Consider the following 25,082-nt stretch of genomic DNA (forward strand, 5'->3'; position numbering starts at 1 on the left):
TCTGCTATCCAGCACTTCCCCTACTGTTGCACTCACTGGAAATAGTAATTTTACACCTCCACTATCCAGCTCTTTATCTGCTGTTGCACTCACTTGAGTGGGAATAGTAATTGTTACCCCTCCGCTATCCAATACTTTCCCTACTGTTGCACTCACTGGAGTGGGAATAGTAATTTTTACCCCTCCGCTATCCAACACTTTCCCTACTGTTGCACTCTTTGAAGTGTGAATAGTAATTGTTACCCCTTTGCTATCCAGCACTTTCCCTACTGTTGCAATCACTGGAGTGGGAATAGTAATTTTTACCCCTTCGTTTTCCAACACTTTCCCTACTGTTACAATCATAGGAGTAGGAATAGTAATTTTTACCTCTCAGCTATCTAACACTTTCCCTACTGTTGCACTTACTAGAATGGGAATAGTAAGCAGCACAGAGCCACCCTACACAAGGCGGTAGGCTCTGACAAGGTGTTATTGAGTTGAGGGGTTAGTGGGTGGGGGTGGTGTGCGAAAGACTTCTCTGATTCCTCTGGTTAGAAGCTTTTGTTATGTTTATGGAGAACCGTACTCGCAGAGGACAATAGGGGTGTGGGGGAGAGTAAGATACTAACGGGCTGATTAGGATCACGGGCGGACTTTCGTCCACATGCCACCCTAGCGGTGCTGGGACCAGCCGCCAGACGTGCGCCGGTTCCACACCACTGATTAGGATGCGGCTGCCAGCCTGGCGGTTGCATTCCGCATTTCCAACATTGCCGCGGGTGCTGCTTACAGCAGCATCGGCCTCAGTGGTAAAAAGGCATGTTGTGCATGGGAATGCAGGGTGGTATCATGGGTACCCCCCAAGTGCACCCCACACCCCCATCCTCTCTTGATTTACCACCGTCATATTATCATGGCGGGGGGTATCGCAGCGGACGGAAAGTCTGTTCGCTGCGATACCCCGCCTTTCCATGGCGGCGATGGAAAGGCCTTTACAAACAGGCATCATAATATGGATGGCGGTGCCTTCCAGGCACCGCCACCATATTATGCCCCAGCTCTGCATCGAGACGATTGCCGATCGGCGGAAAAGCGGCAAACGGACTTTCCTCCGCTGCGATACCCCCCGCCATGATAATATGGCGGGGGTAAATCAAGTGGAGATGGTGGGCGGATCGCCACCGCTGACCCGGTGGTGGCGATCCGCCCACCAACATAATCACCCCCTGTGTTTCACCTGAGTTGGGGGGGTTGTGTTATGGCATATGGAGTGGTACACAATTACAACAAGGTATAGAACTGGTGGCGGCCATAAGGATTGCCGGACAAGAACACATGAGACAGACGGGAGGAGACCAAATACTAGATAGTCAAAGTTGCTCTGTTATGACATGGAACGTGAAACTAGACTGCAAAGTTAAACATGGACTGGTAACTACACACATTAGGAGACACAAGCTGGATGTAGTCCTACTCCGAGACACACCTGAGGGGTTCCCAATGTAGCTTTCTGGGTAGAGAAGCCTATACACTGTTGGCGCACACCGGCTTCACCATGGGATACTAGAAAGTCACCATACTGAATAGGAAAATTTCCCCGTTCAAGATTGAGGGTTCCTGGAAAGACCCCCACGGCGGTTCACTGATAGAATATTGATGCTAAAAACATCGGGGGTAAAAAATATCGAAAAAAATATGTAGATTGTAAAAATATCGACTCCCTATACTTAAACAGGTAAATACACAAATATTGAATCTAAAATAATGAAGTTAAAAATATAGATGCAAGTATGTATTATTTGTACACTGTTTTCTGAAAATCTGTTGAAATTAAAAATATAGATGTAAAAAATATCGATTTATAAATATAAATAAAATAAAATAATATATATTAAATATATAAAATATTAATATTATCTTTAACAAAATTAATTACATTTAATATACATTTTAACTTAATATAAAAATTAAACTTAATTAAAAAAATATAAACACAAACAGAATAATTTATACATGTACATATATTTACTTTAAAACAATGTATTAACTATTATCTTTATTTAATTTTTAAACTTTACAATTATATAAAAATAAAATATATACATATACCAATAATTTTAAAAAAACATTCCATAATTAATTAAAACATTAAACTACTAAAGCAAAATTAAAACGTACATTTCACAATACAATAAATACAACAGTAGGGAAAATGTTGGATAGCAAAATAATTAAATGTACTACTCCAACTGCAATGAGTGCAACATTAGGGAAAGTGTTGGATAGTGGAGGGGTAAAAATTACTATTCCCACTCCAAAGAGTGCAACAGTAGGGAAAGTGTTGGATAGCAGAGGGGTAAAATTTACTATTCCCACTCCATTGAGTGCAAAAGTAGGGTAAATGTTGGATAGCGGAGTGGTAAAAATTACCATTCCCACTCCAGTGAGTGCAACAGCAGGGAACGTGCTGGATAGCGGAGGGGTAAAAATTACTATTCCCATTCTAGTAAGTGCAACAGTAGGGAAAGTGTTAGATAGCTGAGAGGTAAAAATTACTATTCCTACTCCTATGATTGTAACAGTAGGGAAAGTGTTGGGAAACGAAGGGGTAAAAATTACTATTCCCACTCCAGTGATTGCAACAGTAGGGAAAGTGCTGGATAGCAAAGGGGTAACAATTACTATTCACACTTCAAAGAGTGCAACAGTAGGGAAAGTGTTGGATAGCGGAGGGGTAAAAATTACTATTCCCACTCCAGTGAGTGCAACAGTAGGGAAAGTATTGGATAGCGGAGGGGTAACAATTACTATTCCCACTCAAGTGAGTGCAACAGCAGATAAAGAGCTGGATAGTGGAGGTGTAAAATTACTATTTCCAGTGAGTGCAACAGTAGGGGAAGTGCTGGATAGCAGAGGGGTAAAAAGTACTATTCCCACTTAAGTGAGTGCAATAGTAGGGAAAGTGCTGGATAGCGGAAGGGTAAAAATTACTTTTCTCACTCCAGTGAATGCAACAGCAGGGAAACTATTGGATAGCGGAGGGGTAAAAATTAGTATTCTCACTCTAATGAGTGCAACAGTAGGGAAAATTCTGAATAGCGGAGGGGTAAAAATTACTATTACCACTCCAGTGAGTGGAACAGTAGGGAAAGTATTGCATAGCAGAGAAACAAAAAATACTAATAACATTTAAACAATTAAAAAAAAAACATCTTAAAAATAAATAAACAACATTTTTAAAATATACAATTAAATATATAAAGAAAACACATATAATGTTAATTAAATATAACAAAAAGCTACAAATATGATATAAAAAAATAATAAATATATTTATAAACAATATTTATTTAAAAGGAGAAAATATTCACAAACAAACAAATTATTTAAAACATAAATGTATTTATTTTATTTCCTACCCTAGAACACCACACCAATAAAAAAAGCCATCAACATTTCTATTTAAATTTATTTCCATGATTACCAATTTTAAGAATGAATGTAAAATATATTATTAATAAAAAAAGATAATAAACATTCAGTGAGTACACATTCTTCAACACTATAATATCCACAACACACACCTAAAATTAATTACAATTACCATAATTAATTACTAATTAATTAATTTAAATTCGTTAACAAATAATTAATAATTCATTAATAAAAAATAAATTACTTCCCACCCTTCCCACCCCTTACGCCTATAAAACAACCACAACACACCCCTAAAATTAATTACACAATTACCATCATTAATTGCTAATGAATTAATTTAAATTAATTAACAACTAATTGATAATTCATCAATAAAAAATACATTACTTCCCACAATTCACACCATTTACACCTATAAACACCATAACACACACCTAAAATTAATTACACAATTTCCATAATTAATTACTAATTAATTAATTTAAATTAATTAACTAATTATTAAACAATTAATAAATTAATGCACACATTTAACACTATAACATCACAATTAAACAAATATTAATAAATACAAATCATTCAATACATTTTGTATAATTAAATTACTTCCCACCCTATTCCCCTATAAACCCACAACCCGCTACGGAACTGAAAAAGCAAATTTCAAATAAAAAAATAATAATAACTACTATAAACAATCAATACATTTTATATAATTAAATTACTTCCCACCCTATTCCCCTATAAATCCACAACCCGCTACGGACCTAAAAATGCTAAATTCAATTAAAAATAAATGAATAACTACTATAAATAATCAATAAATCTTATATAATTAAATTACTTCCCACCCTATTCCCCTATAAACCCACAACCAGCTACGAAACTAGAAACGCAAAATTAAATTTTAAAAAAATTAATAACTACTAAAATTTTAACACATATAATAAAAATACAAACAATTCTTATACAAATAAAAAACATCACACACATAAAATATATACTAAAATACACAAAATTAATAAAAAAAAATATATTTTTCACAGCTATGGGGCCTATTAGGATGGCGGGCGGACTTCAGTCCACCTGCCAGCCTCGCGGTGCTGGGACCGGCTGCCAGACATGCAGCGGTCCCGCACCACTGATTAGCCGCAATGCCAAATGAACATGTTGTGCATTTCCATGCACAACGTGGCAGGCACCGCGCGGTGCCTGCCCCCTAGTACATGGAACTGCGGTACCCCCCAAGTGCACCCCCCACACCCCCAGCCCCCCTGGAGGCCCGCAACGGGCCCCCAAGCACATCCCCGCCAGCATTTCTGCCGCCATGGAAAGGCCTTTCACCCAATGCATCATAATATGGATGACGGTGCCTTCTAGGCACCGCCACCATATTGTGCCCCAGCTCACCCCGGCTGGCAATACGAACGATTGCCGACCAGCGGAAAAGCGGCGGACGGACTTTCCGTCCACCACAATACCCCTCGCCATAATAATATGGTAGGGGGTAGTTCAGGTTGGGATGGCGGGTGGATCACCACCGCGGGGCTGGCGGTGGCGATCCGCACGCCATCCTAATGACCCCCTTTATTTTTACAAATTATATTAAACACTTCGATATTTTTTAAATCAATATTATTTACCTAAAACCGATACTCTTGACCACGAGGATTTTTCTGTCCATATTCCTGACCCATGATATTTTTACCACAATATTTGTGCAATTCAATATTTCTTCCTCTATATTCTTTCTCTGCACCCCCACGGTACATATGTGGCAGTTAAAGGAATGTGGGGAAGGCAAGACATACCAATGGCAAGCATATATGCAGTTTCAACAAAAGGTATGCAGTTCCTTTTTGGAGAGAAAAGAGAGAATATGTGGTCGGTGAGCATCTAGGGAATCGGACGGTGGTTCCGCTTCCTTAGGAACAGGAGTCCCCACACACCCAGATGGGTGTCATTGTTCACCATAGTCGCTCCTAACAACAGGGGAACACTACTCACAACGGAACCAGGGTAATGGTTATATATGGAAGAACAGTGGTTCCAGTGGATAATAGAAAGAATGATTTAAGCAATCAATACGCACAATGGCAATAGATTTGAAAGGACTTTGTGATGTCAGAGGATAAAATGAAATCTCTACACAGTTGAATCAATACAGTATTTTATATAAAGCAGTAAATAGTATATACACTTCTTTTAAATCACAAACGTAAAGAAATTTTTGTGCATAGTGTCCCCAGGTGAAAATTGGAACCAAAAAGTGACTGTACAAAACCAAAATGCTTTTTAGAAAAGTGGGTTTCCATAAATAAAAAGAAGAAAAGAAAGAACGACCATATAAATACAATTTTTCAACAGTCTACGTATGCAATGATACAGGCTGGATTGTGGTCTGTTCTATGTGCTTGTCGACGGCGTTTCGACCCTCCTGTGAATGCGGGGTCTCTTCAGGACTAACGATGCAGGGACATCTACAATAAATTAATGAAGGTAAGCATGAGGCCCATGTACCGGCACAGATGCGAGAAACTGTAATGAAAGGATGGTTACCTGGGTGTGGAAAAAGGCGCAGCCTGAGTGAAGTGCCTTCGTGAAAAGTGAAACAAATAAAAATAAATAACTCACGTGAGGACCCAGCCGGGTTCTACAATGGTAATCCCAAAGGAAAAAAGGTAATGTATAGTTATTGGCACTGCAAGAATAGTGGTAATTGCAAAGAAATGAAGGTAAATACTGCGGCATTGGTTAGCTGTGGACAGTAAGAACCATGACTGAAAAGAGAAAGTCTGAGTTTACCTCACGGAATGGGAGGCCGGCTCTTTAAAATGGAAACAGGGCTGAAAAGGCTCCTCAGATGTATTGCTACAGCCGTAGCAATTGGATTCCCCTTATCGATCTCAGCGTGCAGGGGTGTAGAATGAGATGGTACCGCAGTGAATGGCTATGGGAATAATAATAGCAGGTCGATGTAGGCTGAATTAACGGAGGGTGAATTAGTGAAAGGGCACTGTTAGGCAGTGCGCACATGTACTTACAATTAAAGACGGGCGGACCAATCTCCGCCTATGCCGTTGCAGCGACCTGGATATGCTGCAGGAAAGTGAGCGTACAATGCGCTCTTGGTGTAATAATGACGAGTGGTTGTTGTCCGCTTCGTTATAAACATGAGTTGCCGCCAATACGACCTGCCGCTCTTCACGTAGCGTTGTGGAGCGCTGATTCATCGTACTATCGGATGATCGGTGTGCCGGTGGTGTGGAAACTGAGGAAAGACTTAGCCCCGTGACGACGAATACTACGGTGCTATGCGTGCAGCGAAATTCTAGTATTCTTGGAAGATGGAGTCACATCTATTAATTGTATGAGCGCTTGGCTACTTAGTGAGGAGACTTAGAACATGTAATGTGGGTACTCCCTGCTCTATTGTGGCATTAAGTAAAATACAATACATATGGACAATTAACCTTGCATCATGGGCACAATATCTGTCATATATCCTCAAATGAAGGAAATATGCTCACATTCTTCATATTACAGTTGAGCCACCCTATATAGGATATAAAGGATATAAGAATAAAGTTATGCTAGACATGATGCGTGGAAATGTTATTAACATTGTTATCATAAAACTGCTGAGAACAAGGACCTTCAAATGTTGTTCATTAGAGCATGCTTCTCATCGGGCCAGCGCTGCAATGCCCGATGGGCACCCACAAGGGGGTTCTTTATTGGAGATCTTTTGTTTCAATGCCTTATGTGAAGTGTGGGTGTAGGGCCGCTCATGTAGATTAGCTTAGTAGAGCTATGGGTGAGTCTACCTGTCTGATTAAAAATGTGGTGGCTATTGAAAGAGTGTTATATTCCCAAATAAGGCCCATGTAGCGAAGCAGCTTATTTCTTACATTGTCCTAAAAAATAAAATTTTCAGCTTTGACCTTTTGCACATATTTGCGTACATGACAATGCTGGGTTAGTTTCCCTGAAACTAAAAATGTTTACACATCTAGCTTTGCAGAACCTTATCAAAACGCTCTGAACATCATGTACAAGGTCTTGTTTCTCACTATGTACAAATGCCATCACTATCTTCTTCCTCGGGACGACAGGGCCATCTACATATCTATAACATCACTAATATATGCGCACATCGCAAGGCTGCTTTCTATTATAAAAGATGAGCATTCCGATAGATTAGCAGAGGAGGCACTTCCGTGCATGCTGAGAAATCACCACGCAGCTGTCCGACATCTCGTGAGAGGTGTCCAGTTCATGACCAAGACAGGGTCCTTCACTCTATCCCAACAGGTAATGGGGTTGGACCGTCCCTTGGGCGGACTCTTGGCTTTACCCCCACATACACTCTAAGTACACTTAGAGGTCGATTAGGATAACGGTCAGAAAAGCATTCCGACCCTCGTGGTAGTGGAAATTAACCATCCGCAGGCACCGCGGGAAAATTGCCAGTCAAATTATGATGAACTGCCAGAAAAATCCGACTGCAGCGGATGGATCACACAAAACTCTGCCGGTATCGCCCGGAGCAGGTGAAAATCTGTCCGCGGCGGTCAGATTTGCTGCGGAAAGACACAAAACCGCAGTTCAACTAGCAGATTGACCACATGTGAAATTAGGATACGATGGCTGTGACAGCAGAACGATCAGTTGCTTCTGCCGCTATCGCAACAATTGATGGGAGAGCCAGCGGAAGGGCTGTTGTATTCCGACCATCGCAGTCGCTTCGGAAGAGTAATGGCGGTCGAAAGCAAGCACACAACAAAGCTACCAAGTGTGGCCATAAATCTGGCTCAGCCTCAAAAAACACATAACACACCCCAATTACACATCCCCATGGCAACTAGAAAATAAAAATCCCAGGTCAGCCCACACAACACACCTGACATGAATACTCCTTTTTGACCCACCCACATAGTTGAGTATTAAACCAGCCCCTTCCCTGACCAGAATCCTTTGCACAACTCCATAACTGAAGGGCCCAACCCCACAGCACAAAGGAGAGGCAAATCAGCACACATCACACCATCACAACCACACACACACCACACACATCACCACCACCACCTTCACAACTGCACTTTAACCACATTTGCACATCACACACCATGGCACAGAAAAATATGCCCAAATTCACTGACACTGAGTTGTCAGTGATGGTAGATGAGGTAATCAGAGTAGAACCACATTTGTTTGAAAGCATGGTCCAACAGACACCAGTAGCCACAAAAAATCAAATGTGGGCAAGGATAGTCAACAAAGTCAATGGAGTAAGGACCTTCCCGCGCACCCAGAGGGAGATCAGGAGGAGGTGGCATGACATCAAGACCAGGGTGAAAGAGCATGTCAACAAGAACCATGAGCTGGCTCAGAGGACTGGTGGTGGCCCTCAAATTCCACCACTAACATTCACCGATTAGGAGGAGAATGTGCTTGCCATACTGCATCCAGAGAGTCTCACAGGAATAGCTGGGGAAGTGGAGGCTGGTAAGTTATAAAAAATGTCTCCTATTACACTGCTATGTACTGTCTTGCACAACTACAAAGCCACACTTCATAGGCCCAAATGCACTTATGTACAACACACTCTTCCCATCACATGTCCCACAAATCTAACATTTACTCCCTCTAAATCACCCCAAAGGTAGCTAGCAACATTCCCAGGGGGGCATCTGTACAGGCAGCCAGCACTACAACTCCCACCAGGACATCTTGTCCCACATCAGAGCAGGATGGAGCACTCACCCCAACCATGTGGCAGCCATTCTAATGCTCACCTTCATCTAACAGGTAGGTAGCCATCTTAACAGGGAGGTGTGTTTGTGGGAGGGAAGCCAGCACTACAACTCCCACCAGGCCCCCTTGTCCCACAGCTGAGCAGGATGGAGCACTCTCCACACCCACAACCATGTGGCAGCCATTGCATTGCACTCCTCAAACTTACAGGTAGATAGCCATCCTAACAGGGAGGTATGTTTATGGGTAGGAAGCCAGCACTACAACTCCCACCAGGCCCTCTTGTCCTACAGCAGAGCAGGATAGAGCACTCACCCCCCTGCCCAACCATGTAGCAGCCATTCTATTGTTCACCTTCACCTAACAGGTAGGTAGCCATCTTAACAGGGAGGTGTGTTTGTGGGTGGGAAGCCAGCACTACACTTCCCACCAGGCCCTATTTTCCCACAGCAGAGCAGGATGGAACACTCCCCCCTCCCTCCAACCATGTGGCAGCCATTCTACTGCTCACCTTCACCTAACAGGTAGGTAGCCATCTTAACAGGGAGGTGTGTTTGTGGGTGGGAAGCCAGCACTACAACTCCCACCAGGCCCTCTTGTCCCACAGCAGAGCAGGATAGAGCACTCCCCCCCTCATCCATGGGGCAGCCATTCTATTGCACACCTTCACCTAAAAGGTAGGTAGCCATCTTAACAGGGAGGTGTGTTTGGGGGTGGGAAGCCAGCACTACAACTCCCACCAGCCCTCTTGTTCCACCGCAGAGCAGGATGGAGCACTCACCCCCCCCCCCAACCATGTGGCAGCCATTCTTTTGCTCACCTTTACCTATCAGGTAGGTAATCATCTTAACAGGGAGGGGTGTTTGTGGGTGGGAAGCCAGCACTACAACTCCCACCAGGCCCTCTTGTCCCACAGCAGAGCAGGATGGAGCACTCACCCACCCCCCAACCATGTGACAGTCATTCTTTTGCTCACCTTCACCTAACAGGTAGGTAGCCATCTTAATAGGGAGGGGTCTTTGTGGGTGGGAAGCCAGCACTAAGACTACCACCAGGCCCTCTTGTCCCACAGCAGAGCAGGATGGAGCACTCACCCCCCAACCATGTGGCAGCCATTCTTTTGCTCACCTTCACCTAACAGGTAGGTAGCCATCTTAACAGGGACGGGTGTTTGTGGGTGGGAAGCCAGCTCAACAACTCCCACCAGGCCCTCTTGTCCCACAGCAGAGCAGGATGGAGCACTCACCCCAACCATGTGGCAGCCATTCTAATGCTCACCTTCACCTAACAGGTAGGTAGCCATCTTAACAGGGAGGGCTGTTTGTGGGTGGGAAGCCAGCACTACAACTCCCACCAGGCCCTCTTGTCCCACAGCAGAAGAGGATGGAGCACGCACCCCAACCATGTGGCGGCCATTCTAATACTCACCTTCACCTAACAGGTAGGTATCTTAACAGGGAGGGGTGTTTGTGGGTGGGAAGCCAGCACTACAACTTCCACCTGGCACCCTTGTCTCACAGCCCAGCAGGAATGTACACCCCTCCCACTCATACCCATGTGGCAGCAATTTCCCTCCACTGTGTCACAGAACAGGTAGGTAAACAGTGCATGCACCCTGCCATCCTTCTCAAAAAGCATGGAGCCAAAACCTGGCTCATCCGGACTGACAGGGCGCACCACGTCCCAGGCCCCCATTGTCCCAATCAGTGCAATCACCACAGCAACAACAACATCGCTGACCCCTGCTGCAACGACCTGTGCGGCCTCAACCACCACCACCACCACTGCTGCCTGCAACACTCTCCCTGCCTCAGTGGTTACCAACACCACCACACAATCAGAGGGGGGCAGGGAGAGTTTGCGGGTGCATTGAGTGACAACGCCACAGGTCAGGGTCAGCAGGGCAGGTGGGAAGGCAACTGGGGACAGATACAGGAGGACACTGGGACCGAAGCCCTGGCCACCATCGCTAGAGTCCTTGGGGCATAGAAGCAGACCCAGTAACAAATGGGCCAGGTTGTGGAAGAAGTGTGTGAGCTTCGCCTGCTGCTGAGGTCCATGGACACATGTATGGGCCAAATTGTGGACCTCATGGGCCAGCTAGTGGGTGTTCTGAGGGATAGACATTCGGCCCAAAAGACAGCTCAACCCCCCTCCAGTGGCCCGCAGGATGATACTCCCAACACCTCAGCTGCGGCCACAGAGAGGGGTGAGCTGCACAAAAATGACTCCTCAGACACCGCTTAGCCCGCAGCAGTGGCCCCCCTGCCAAACGCACAAGGGGCAGTCCAAGAAATATCAGGGGAGTATCACATGGCAATGCACCATCCAAACGCTAGTCGCTGAGCCAGCCATGATGGCACATCTGTTCTCCTTGACATTGCCTTTGTTGACTATCCTTACCCACATTGCCATGTTGATGGCAGGTGTTTGTTGGGCTGTGTGACTACATCAATGTGGCGACTACTCTATTGTCTCATTTACCATCACTGACAACTCAGAAATTCACTTAGCACCATTTTGTAAATATTCACTTTTCTGTCACAAATACTGATTGTAAATAAACATTCTTTACACACCTATGTATTTGTGTCAGCTCCATGTTTATCACAGTATGTACAATGTCAACTCAGAGTCACATGTGCCACAAGCTCTGATTGTGACGAGGCATTGAGAGGGTAAAGGGATCTAGAAAGACACAAGAGAATGACATTTACTTGTCAGGTGATGCCATCACAGCTAGAAGACACCACTAGTCATCAACGTACACAAACCAGCACACACAACAACGAGCAACAACATCAACATAGACATTATGTAGCTGGTCATAAATACCCTGTGCCACACACATCAGCCATTAGCACAGAGCCAACAACAGCCAGCAGTCAAAAAACTCTTCAAGGCCTTGTCACTACCATCTAAGACAACAGACAATGTCACTGTTGTACAATGTTACTCACACTCAAGGGAAGTAGTTGTTGATGAGCTGTTGACGCAGGTCAACACCTTCCTCCTCTCCACTATCGTGTTCACTGGACATGTGTGGGTTTGCGGGGTGGGGCATCTGCTGCTCATCATCATCCAGGAGCTGGGGAATCTCTTTGCGCAAGGCCCGGTTGTGGAGCATGCAGCATGCAACTATGATCTGACACACATTTTGGGGAGAGTAGAGTAGTGCACCTCTGCTCTTGTCTAGACACCGGAATCTTGACTTCAGAAGCCCAAAAGTACACCCCACCACACAACGTGTCCTCCCATGTGCATCATTGTATCGGACTTCACCCGGGGTCCTGGGATTCCACAGTGGGCTCAGCACCCAAGGCCGGTTGGGATTTGCAGTCACCTAGGTGTGAGATACACAGACAAATTTTGTAACATAAACAGTAGCAGAGAACAGCATGTCACACATATACAGCACACTATTTGACTCTGCATACTCACCAACAAGCCACGCATGCTCCAGATGCAGATTTCCCATCAGCTGTGGTATGATGCTGTTACGCAGTATGTAGGAGTCACATGCTGATCCTGGAAATCTGACACAGACATGGGAGATAATCATATCCGCTTGGCATACCACATGCACATTAATGGAATGGAAATGCTTCCTGTTCCTGTATATGTGCTCACGTGCCTGTGGTGGAACCAGGCCAACGTGGGTGCAGTCAATGGTGCCAACAACATTCAGTATGTTGGCACGGTCATAAAAATCACCCTTCACAGCTGCCAATTCATGTCCTTTGGGAAAATGGATGTAGCGGTCTTTGTATGTCATCATTGCAGGACATCACGTAGCACCATGCTGAACATTGGTTGAGACATCCCTCCTGCACTGGACACCGTGTACTTGAACGTACCAGTTGCAAAGAAATGCAGGTCTGCCATCACCTTAACTGTTGGTGTCAAAGCAGTCGGATAGGTTCTGTGAGGCCTCAGATGGGGCTCCAACAGACCACATAGGTCTTGGTGGGTAAGGCGATCCAAACGGAATTTCCTTATGATTCCTCATCTTCCATGTCCGTCAGCACTGTAAATGGACGATGGACATTTGGTTGTCTCCTACATAAAATGAAAGTAGACACATGTCGATTCAATTCCCCTATGAGATGTGTCCAAAATCTTACATCTTGACTGACACAGCGCCAATAATGACTGGACTGAAACAACAGCTTAATGCACAAGTCACATGCAGAGACACCTTGATCTCAAGTAGTTGTACATGTGTTCAGCATGTACATACTGAGTACCTCCAAAACAGATTCTGGCTATGTGAATGGAAAATGGTACTTTCCGACATCTTGTGTCACCAGCCCTGAGAGTAGTTGACACAGCACATGTTTGAAACAGCAACACTGCTGACTTCTACGTAGCTACTGTACCTGCCACACCTTCTTGCATAAGTCGGACAGAGCACACATTTTCAACACAATGAGCACAGTGTGTGTAAGCAGATCAACTATCAAAATGATTTCAGCAATCTACACAATTAGATAGGCACATTATGTAGTCAGTCCAGCATTACTGTGGGTTGATTAGCCATCTCCCACATTGACATGTTCACAAATATGAGAGTCCATAACACAACAGATCTGTGTAGAAGCACACACATATCCTATGTGACATGTGAGGAAATACATGCCAATGAATGTAATCCTGTGCACTGACATGGCATGTGTAGTCATCAGTGACTTCAATATCACACTAGTATAGAATTGAGCAATGAGGTGGCATAATTCATTGTAATTGTCTAGTGTTCCATGATGAGAAGTGGCCATTGCCATTGCTACAGCATGATGTGTCCATAGGTGCCGTATGCGTGCTCCGCCACCGCAATCATGGACATTGGCCACAATTAAAAAAATGCCAAAATGCCCATACCATTGTAGCCAATGGGAACCGCGATCCCGGTCGTGAATTAAAATTTTGAAACCCGCGGTAGGCATGCTCCGCTACTCCGGGCCCGGTCATTGTGGTACAATTCAAAGATGCACGATTGCGGTAGCGACCGCCTAGGCCCCGCAGTGTGACAACACCAATGCCCATTTCATTGCAGCGAATGGGAACCTTGGTCGTGAGTTACAATTTTGAAACCCGCGATAGGCATGTTCCGCAACCGCAGGCCCGGTCATTGGGTACAATTGAAAGATGCACGATTGTGGTAGCGACCGCCTGGGCCCTGCGGTGTGACACCACCAATGCCCATACCATTGCAGCAAATGGGAACACGATCGCGGTCATGAATTACAATTTTGAACCCCGCGGTAAGCGTATTCCGCTACCGCGGGCCTGGTCATTGGGTACAATTGAAAGATGCATGATTGCAGTAGCGACCGCCTGGCCCCTGCGGTGTGACACCGCCAATGCCCATGCCATTGCAGCCAATGGGAACCACGATCGCGGTTGTGAATTACAATTTTGAAACCCGCGGTAGGCGTGCACCGCCACTGTGGTCCCGGTCATTGGTTAGATTTGAAACAGGCTGACCAGGAACACAAATTGCAGCAGCTGAGTACCACTGAAACAACCCCAGGGGGCTAGATATGTCTGTGAGAGAGCCACACATTTCAATTGCATCCAGACACTGCTGCCTGCCATTCTTCACCACCAACTGCTGCTGTTCCTGTCTCCTTGACCCAGTGATGGCAAGAACTGAGAACATCAGGTCCTGTCCTTTCACCACAGAGGAGCTGGAGGTCCTGGTGGACAAGGTGCTTTCACAGTATGGGAGGCTATATGGTGCACCTGATGTACTGGTAAGTGTTACAGAGTGAAAGTTTGATAGTGCTCAGAGTGCTCACATGATATTGCTCTGCACCAGTATGTGCCTGTGATTGCAAGTTAATGTGCATGCAACCTTATTTTCCATATACCATGCTCCAAACATGGCCCAGTAAGAATTGCACTTGAGTATATGGGGAGGATGGCAATATGGACACTTCTACGGAACTTCTTCAGCAAGGAAAATACAAACGTTGGTCTGAGACTGGGTAATGTGAATGTGTGATACACTGCCTGGCATGCTGACTTCATGTCAAGGGGGTGTGTAGCCTTTTTTTCCACAGATCCATGACTGCATTGAAGGATGGGAGGGACATGCATTGTTGTTGCAGCCATACAGTAACACTGTTGGTTTGTAAAATCGAAGTCAGTAAAAACATTGCCTGTGCTATCTGATGTCATAGTCAATGAGGTTTTCACATGTTCGTTTGTGACATTACCAATGTATTTCGTCCAGAGGGAACTGAAGGATGTGTGTACAGTTTTCATATTGCCCCCATGGATATGTGTTCATTATGCACAAAAGTCAAATGCCTGTGTGTAGCACTCTTAGTGGTAATTCACCTAGGACACATCAGATATATGTAATTTGTAGATATCATCCTTCCATTGTTTTCATTATGTGTTCTGTCTTGCATGTGTAGGCACTGTTTGCCCTCTCATTGTACATTCATGTGAATTTTCTGATGGCCCGGGTTTGACCTCAGTGTGAGTCTCCCTGGCCTGCACAGAAACTGCCCAATGTTACAAGCAACCATTAGTAAATGGACTGAGTTAAACATATGTTTTGTCCGCCACCCTATTTCTCAATGATCTATCTTGGGCCTGAAGACTGCACAAGACAGGCCTACACCTTGTGAGAAGAGTGTGAGAATGTAAGTTCATGGCCCTAAATGTGACCTCCATGACACAGGTAGCCATTCACTGGCCAAGGACATTGAGGGGTGTGTAGTGTTGGACACAGTGAGTCTGCCCCGACACATCATTTCAAATGTATTGTGTGTATTGCTCACTCACATACTGCATCACACATGAGGGTCTGCTCCACATTCGTTTCTGTGCTGGCACTCTGCATGAGATGGCCAGGTACTGTATCCATCATCATACATGTATACATTTCTATGAGATTATTCAATGCAAGTGTACTACGTGTCATGCTGTATGGCCTCTGCGCTACATTTATGTATTGGTGTGCTATGTTTTTTTCATGCTCCTGTACTGAGACACAGTAGTACATAACATAGTGTCACTGAAACTTCCTCTTCTTGTCTCCCATGCCTGCAGCTTAAGGTCCACCAGCGTAAGGCCATATGGAGGGCAATTGCACGCAAGGTGCAGGCTCTGGTTGTCTCCAACAGACGGCACACACACTGTCACCAGAGGTGGGATGACATCTGCTGGCTGAGCAAAAACGTGGCAGAGATGATGCAGGGGGTGATCTCTCGGAGTGGCAGGTTGGCGCGCAGGAGCATGACACCACTAATGGCCCGCATCTTGGCAGTGACACAGCCAGAGCTCGATGGACACTTGAGGGTCCAACAGCAGCAAGTTGGCGGTGAGTATTGTGCAAAGTGTGACTTTGGGTGAGAGTGACTGCATGAATCCCAACCCTGAGCCAGTGCGGAGCTCTGTGATGTCTCTAGTGTGATGCAATGGCTTCGAAGTGGCCTCTGTATTGAGTGGAGCTGTTACGCATTTTTGCAACATGTAGTTTCTCATGTGTTTAATACAATGACCTTTGACATTGCAAAATGAGATGTGGCCTGGTGACATATGCTGCAGTATGAGTGTCATAGACATCACCTGGCAGTGAACAGCAGTGAGCATCATGTTAGTGTGCATTTATAGATGTGTGCTGTGCACAACTTAAATTTTTTTAAAGGAGAATTGTACCTCGGCACTCTGAAAGTCAAATAAATAATAATTTCAAGGAAAAGTAGGTAGGTATGACAGGAATGGCTAATTTAGGCCATTATGTTAGTGATTTCCTTATTTTGTCAATTGAACAGGAAAGCAAGGGAAAAGTACAAATTGTTCAGAAATAACGAACATCACTGGCACATATTTTCTTGTACGAAATTTTTAATATTAAACAATCCAAAAAATGATTTTCTTTTTTAGAAATCGCTATATGTGAATCAGATTACAATACTGATACGTTTAAACATCACAAAGCTTATCATGTATAACTTTTTCCAAACACAACTAAACACATTGTATTTGATTCCAAGTGCAAAACAAATTTTCAGTATTGATTTATGGTATTTTTCACTGAGAACACTGTAAGCCGATGCATAGGTCAAAGAGGAAGTCCCAGTCCTGGAACTTTTCAAACGTTGACGATTGAGAACAATCAAGGACAGCCCAGTTGTGAAGTAGCAAAAGACAGCCGACACGTGTTTCGTTACTATAAAGTAACTTTATCAAGGCTGTAGACAAAACATAGCAAAAATAAGGGCTCATTAGATGTTCTTTATTGGTATGTGTGTCTCAGTAAGAGCATTCAGCTATTTCTGTGTAATTAGTCTGTGTTCAAAAAAGATTTCATAAAGTGATGTTCTCATGTTAATTCAAAATAATACAGAAATATAAAAATATAAAGAGGAGAAGACCTAAGAGTTGTTTAGTTGAGTAGTGACCCAAGAAAAAAGCCGCAAAGCGTGTAACCGAGAAGAAATGAGATAAGTTTCGTTATGTACAGTGAAGAGAACCATTCTACCAGAAGAAAACGGTAGTCCATAGATGAGAAGTGCCCCAAAGAGCTATAATATGATGTCAAATACCTTATTAAGCGTATTGGTGGACTACTATTGTACGAGGAAAATTAGGTTCCCATTTCCCACCAGTTCCATCTGAGTATTTGAAAGGTCCTGTAAAAGTAAATGAAACACGACACATAGTGGCATCCTTGTTTAAGATGTTCTATTTCGTTGAGGTCCCAAAATCTATGAGTCATCAGAATTAAAAGCATAAGAAAGTACCTCTAGTTGGATCAGTGTTTGGAGTATTTTAGTCATCGATGGAGATAGTGTAAAAGAATAAATCCAACCGCATATTTCTCAGAAATAGTATGGACCAAACAGAAAGTATAAATGAAATACTGAGTAAAACAAAGGGGAGAGATTCTAGTCCTCAGTTATTTTGTTGTGTTGAAGCATGAACAACAGCACAAAATCATTCAATTCGAGATTTCTAGTTCATGTGAAATATGAATCTAAAAGGTTGCCACCTAAGATAAGTTAAAAAAGTGAGCTTGACATGTAGGACCATAGTGTAAAATGAAAAAAGGGTTCTATATGCCTGACGTTCGTCATTTGCATAAACTATTTCAAAGACAATTTGGAAATGTATTTATTTATGAAAAGCGCCCCTTCAAAGGTTCTAAAATCAGTAGAACGAATTGGGAAAAAAGTGTCAAAAACAGATATAAGTATGTTTGCTAGAAATAGAATAATAGAACGAGTGACTTAGTTTGGACAAAATGTTATTACAAAGATGGGCATGTGAACCAAAGGTCCAAAATAATCTAATTTTATATGTCACGTAAATAAGTCCTTATTGCTGAGCGACACATCCGACGTTTAGTATATTATTTATAAAAAACGTAATATGTTACTTACAGAGAGAAGGTGAGTTGGGGAACAAACAGGGGCTTTGATAGGTCCCTGCAATATAAGAAATCAGAGAGACATTGTTGTAACGGAATCTCTCTAATTGTCACGATAACGTAGCAATGCCACGCGATTTTAACATCTAAAACTTACTGGGTTTGCGTTGCGCGGTCGAACAGTTCAAAGCGGTCCGGTCAAATGTGTTGAAACAGCCAATACCTGCAACTTCCTATTTTATAGTTCTCAAGTCATGGAAGTAGAAGGAGGACCAAATATTGGCGCGAGGTTCCTACCTCGTAGTAGAAATAGAAAAAGGAACTTAAAATTTGTGACAACTAAACAGCTGACACCAATGTGCAACTGTAGTTGTGCTTCAAAGCACAACATGGTGGATAGCAGGAGCTCATGGCGATTGCAAAAGGACGTTTGGGAGTCTGTATCTGTGGTGTTCCCTTTCAGTGACTCCATATGTGACTGAGGAAACATGTGGAGATGTATATGTATCTCACCTACAGGCATGTAGGTATGCTTACAGAGAATAGTATGTTAGGTTTCAAGGAGGCACGGGCCAGCTATTTGGCTGTGTAAACATCACATGGGGCACTGATGTCAACTATGCATGTTTCCATGCATCTTCTGATGATTGCATAAAGGTTGCACATGCTGGATGGCAACATGGGGTGAAATATTTTTATTTGTGTGCTTTGATTGCATATGATGTTTGTGAGTATAGCACTATACTGAACCTATGTCTCTGTCTCTTGCAGCATCTACCTAGGGCACAGAAGGACAGGGGACCGACACCAGTGGGGAAGCTTCTGGCATGACTGCTACACATGAGATCACTGACACTGATGTGACCAGCGCCTCGGAGGGGGACAGGAGTGCCCTGGACAAATCACGCCCAGAAACACCAACTTCAACATCATCAGACTCCAACGGTGACTCCTCGGTGTTGGCGGGCACAGGCCGTTCGAAATCTGCCTCTTCCTCCACCACACATCGTCTAGTACCCACCCTCCTGGATGCTCCCACAAGTGCTGTCCATGCCCGCAGCCCTAGGAAGGGTGGTTTCTCCTTCCCCACAGGCACCGCTGCTCCTGCCCCTCTCCCCCCTGCTGCCCTCAGTGTGGAGCCAGTGGACCTTTTGCTACAGCTGTGTGTGGGACAGGCTGCTCTCATGAATGCCTTCTAGGATCATGAAAAGAAGTTGGCACATGTAGTTGCCTTCATTGAGGGCATTCTTTCTGACATGGGTGGGCTACATCGAACTGTCCAGTCTTTGTCCTCCACAGTGACGGCAACCATTCACCATTCAGCTGTCACAGGCTCCCAGTACAGCTCCTGTCCCTTCAGCAACCACCCTGCCAGTGGCACCACCTGACGAGAGTGCCCGCACACCACAGCTCTCAGACACACGCAGCACACAACAGCAGCACTCCAAGCGGCCCAGACTGCAGACACCATACCCAAAACACAAGACAGGCAAGCAGGAGAGAAAATGCAAAAGCCCATCACGGGACACTCAGGGGCATCAGGCCAAGAAGCAGGCCTCAACCTCACATTCATCCAAATCACCCCATCCAAGGGCACTCCCATCCCCACACCTGCTCCCACAGACAAACAAACAGTTGCCCTGACTGCTGTGAACCTGGTGCCTGCAATGACTCAGCACAAACACTTCTCTATGGCACATTCACCTACAACCTCAACTCCCACCCACACCTCTGTGAAACTGGGAAACGAGAGAAAAGTGGGGGGGTTCATCTGGACAGCAGGGGATGGAGGGGAAAAGGCAAGGCCAATCCAAGCGTAACACCAGATCCAGCAAATCCCCATGGGGAGGGCACCTGCACCTGATGCACCTTTGGTGGAGAGTAAGGCTGTTGTGCCCGCCTCACTTCCCACTCCGGCCAAGACAATTGTGGGCTATTGAATCCCCAAGAAGTTGAGACCCAGCCCTCAACATTCACCCTCACACACTGTGTCTCACGGCAGCATGTCTCCGCCTCCCCGTGCCACCCGATCCAAGCAGCCCTCAGGCTCCCACAGCCACTGATGCCTCTACCTCTGCTGGTCCTCTCTCTCCCTGGTCCAGTCCTCCAACTGGCCCCGACAATCAGCCACCTACCAGTTCAACTGACAGCCAAATTTGAGGCAAAGTCCCCCTCCCAACACCATCTCTCCCACAGCGGTGCCTGGACTGCCCATTTGTATCCCCGGAACTGGGGTGAATCCCATGGCAGTGGCGGTGTTACCCATTCCCTGTGCAGTTTCTCATGCACACATGTACACACTGGAACCATGGACTGGCCAATGGCCTTGCTGTATGTCACTTTGAATGCCCATTCCCTGTGCAGTTTCTCATGCACACATGTACATACTTTGAATTTGGACTGGCCAATGACCTTGCTGTTTGTCACTTTGGGTGCCCATTCCCTGTGCAGTTTCTCATGCACACATGTGCACACTGGAACTATGGACTGTCCAATGGCCTTGCAGTTTGTTACTTTCGATGCCCATTCACTGTGCAGTTTCTCATGCACACATGTGCACACTGGAACTATGGACTGGCCAATGGCCTTGCTGTTTGTCACTTTGGATGCCCATTCCCGGTGCAGTTTCTCATGCACACATGTACATACTTAGAATTTGGACTGGCCAATGGCCTTGCTGTTTGTCACTTTAGATGCCCGTTCCCTGTGCAGTTTCTCATGCACACATGTGCATACTTTGAATTTGGACTGGCCAATGGCCTTGCGGTTTTGTACTTGTGATGCCTATCTGGGTATTATGTAATAAAGACAGTTACTCCTGTTGTCTGCTTTGTCAATGTCTTTGCTAAATAAAAGGTTTTACGTATGGGTATCGGTTCATGTCACACATGCTCTGTATGCCACTTTAACATTTCCAATTGCTTGTCTTACTTTTTCAGAGGTTTCCAGAGGTAACAGGCACTTTTGTTCTTCTTCAGTCTGAGGATTGAGGGTGCAATGATGGTTGTTTGTGATGGTCTACTCTTCTAATCATTCTGTGCTCAGGTTTGCTAAATTGTACATGTCATGTCAGGATGCAATACCAGTACAGAGGTGAATGCTATCCACAGGATTACTAGCGGGGTTGCCAGGGTCCGGCATTTCTGTGGGCTCTTTCTTGATGTGTGCACAGCAAAGTTGGTGTGTAATCATCTTGTGTGTGCCTATGTTCTTGGTAACATGGGTACATTTGAATGTGTGCACTTGAGTAGTCATACAGTGTGAATGGCCTGTCATTGTCAGTCGTGTTGATGTGTGTGTGCCCCTGCAATGCCTACTACACACATGTATGACCCAGGTTGGTGTGTCCTTGCACTCCTGGGGGACACCTACTTGTTGTTGCTGCCAGTTGTGAGTATGCAGAGTGTGTGACTGCAAAGATTGTGTTGTGTTTTGTTGATCAGCCATGTGTCTTGTTTCTGTTTGTGCTCACTGTGCTGACCTGCTCAGCCACACTGACATTATTTGTGAGTTTTCTCATGCATTGCTGTCACTTGTGTGTTTGTGGACTGTACACTCCTCACCTGTTCAATACTGATGTACACACCACTTCAGTCTCATGTCTACCACCCCATGGCTTGCCAGAGTGTGAGCCTCCCCACCACTTCATAGTGTGACACTATACTGTGTGAGGATGATCTATGTACAGGACCAATGTGCCACTCAGGACAGTTTCACAATTAGTTTCATGTTATTTTCTTCTACGAGTTTGCAGTCAAGGTTGCTCATGTGCTCTGCATATGTCTGAGCAGCACAGTCCTCTAGTCATGTTGTTTGCATATGGGTTTCCCTGAGTTGTGCATATGTGGGTGAAGGCTTATGTGTATGTGTGTTTGCTGAGGTACTGCTACCCTTCCTGAGTGTGATGTTATGTGTGTGCATTGATGATTTGTGTTGTGGGAGTTCATGGTAGGGCACTCAGATATGTGTGCTACTGGTTTTTTAGTTGTGCACACACAGCTTGGTGTGCATGCAGTGCTGTCAGTGTATGGTGCCTTGTTCTTGCTTGGTGTGCATCCCCCTGATGTCCCTGATGTCCAGCTGAGTTTGCTATGTGATGGATTGGTATGTGCATCTGTTTTTGTTGTGGATGTATGCAGTGTTTGGCCTGTGTTGGCTCTTTCTACTGACAGGTGCAATGTGTGTGTGATGTTCTATTTGCATGACATTGTGTGTGAGTAGTTTGTGCATTTTGATACATTCATATGTGTGTTGCATGTGTAGCGTGCATTTCTTGCGTGTATGTCACACAAGAAATGTGGATTTATGTTCATGAACTTGTTTTGAGTGCACAATAGTGGTTTGTCCTCCTATTTTTGGCCTGTCACTTGTCAGGTTTGCGCATGTGCATGCTTGTGGTACACTATGACACCATGTTCACTTGATGACTGGTGTGATGTCTATGTGTGTGTTAGTTGATTTGTCCCCTTGATCCCAGTTATTGTTCATGATTGTTTTTTAGGAGGCAGTTCTTGTTTGTGTTGAGCTACGGTGTCTGTGCATTGGTCCTGGATGTTGTGTATTCCTGTTCTGTCTAGTGTCACATTGCCTTTCCACTGTTTGGCTGCACGTGGCTGGGCTTGTTGGACTTCTGTGGATGTTGTTTGTAAGATTCGTGTTTGGATATTGTTTTGGGGTCAGCATTGGTTCAGGCATCCCTGAGTGTCAGTCTGACATTTGTAGATGCACCACAGGGTGTGTGATTGGTTGTCAATTAACTCACAGGACATCATTTGCACCATTATGTGTGTTTCTCACAGGTGTTGAGTGTTGCAGGTGTTTGGAGGGTAGATGAGGGGAAGCACCTACGTGTGTTTGACAGTCAGAGGTGTGTGACAATGAGCCATGTGTGTTGTGCTGATGGCATACACATGTCAAGTAAGTTGACACAGATGTGTGGCTGGTCACTGTATGACTTCTGACACTTCCCATCATTCCTGTGCCTATGCATGGCTTGCATTGATGTATCCCTGAGTTGTTGCACGGAGGTCACTGTGGTTAAATTTAACACACTGTGCACCCATGTCTGATTTAAGGGCCTAAGGGTGGTGTGATATGTTCCTCCTCTTGCATGTGATGTACACATGCTATGTGGCTTGCTCCATGGCTTTCCAGCACTGTCCACTACACTTTGGACTAGCACATGTGTTGTCCTCCATTGCTGCTGACCTATGGTATGTGTATGTGTATGTGTCAGAGTGTCAGTGTGGGATCTTTCTGAGGGACTTGACAAGCAGTGTGAACAGTTCAGTGCTTGTTCATGAGCAGTGTGAGTCTTCTTTTCTTAATTATACTCAGTTTGATTCACATGAGTGGAAGGTAGGTATGAGGAGGAGGGTTGTCCAGCCCCTGACCTTCTGTGCAGGGTGTTCATCTTTACCCCCACTTTCCCAGTCAATCTGCCATGTCCTTTGATGTGTGAGGTGCGAGGTCTAGCCAAACCTGGCTGATAAATTGTGGAGGGGGCACAGGAGGGGCACACAGCATGTGCCCAAATGGGTGTGGGAAGCGTACTGTGGATAAGGTGAAGGTGGAGCCCTTTGAATCTGGCCAGACTGCCCATGTCTGGTGCTGGCCCTGCCTAATACATTGTTTGCAGGTTTACCTGCGTCTTCACCGCTGCAGTGACTTGCCCGGGACATTGCAGTGATTTCGCGGTCGATGAGTGACCCATTTGCGGTGGTGTGGATTTCTAGCAGGCAGGACATGTGTGAGTACACTGGGGGATATGTTCCTGTCCCCACCAGAACAGAATTTCCACACAGCAGTTGTGTGTTGTGGTTGTGTGCAGAGTTGTGTTTTTACGTACCTGCGGTGTTGACCGCGGCGATGTCTTATTTGCAGGTAGTGGATAAGGTACAGCAGTGGAAGGGCTTGAAGAGCTGGGTCCATAGTGCTCAGGATCGCGGGGTGGTGACCGGGATTGTAGTGTCGCTTTCCGCAGTAGAGCTTCCGCCATCTCTGGGTGGCTGGATTCTCCGCTGCGGTGTGGGGCATCATGATTTGTCTGGCGGTCGGGACGTTATTCTGCACAGGGGTGTTTCTCTATTGGCTCCCTCCGTTGCGGAATTTAAATTCTGGCGGATCACGTAACTCCGCAGCGAACGGAAAATGGGCTTTGTTTGCCCATTGTAATATGGCGGACGCGAGGACTACTGATGGAGTGCGGAAAAGGACATTTTCTGCCAGCACCGCGGATGTGCCTACGACCGCCAACCTAAAGAGCCCCTTAGAGTAGAGTCGGCATCGTAGGAGTATGCTCGATTGCTGCCTTATGTTATATTCTTTGTTTTAGCACCATGCTAGATATATATCTACTATTTACCCTTTTGGTGCTTATAATCAAGTTTATCTGCTTCAGTCTGTTAATCAATGCAGCATACGTATTTTATGCAAGAATAATGTTGGTTCAATAAATATTATTGAAAACATCCCACTGTGTATTCTTTGTATATTTCTCTGAGAATAGGTGAGCACGAAT

At 45.0% G+C, this 25,082-nt stretch overlaps 1 long non-coding RNA gene across 1 annotated transcript in view; it reads left to right on the plus strand.

The window, feature by feature from the left end:
- LOC146862051 (uncharacterized) overlaps window positions 1–21,254 on the plus strand; it is a 132,367-nt gene extending 111,113 nt beyond the window's left edge. Inside the window, exons 2-3 of the long non-coding RNA XR_014978366.1 lie at window positions 16,240–16,510; window positions 19,334–21,254. This is a non-coding gene — a long non-coding RNA (uncharacterized LOC146862051). The remainder of the gene's footprint in view (window positions 1–16,239; window positions 16,511–19,333) is intronic.
- Window positions 21,255–25,082: the final 3,828 nt, after the last annotated feature.

Source organism: Triturus cristatus, chromosome 2_2, assembly GCF_964204655.1.
Source record: "Triturus cristatus chromosome 2_2, aTriCri1.1, whole genome shotgun sequence".
Lineage (NCBI taxonomy): Eukaryota > Metazoa > Chordata > Amphibia > Caudata > Salamandridae > Triturus > Triturus cristatus.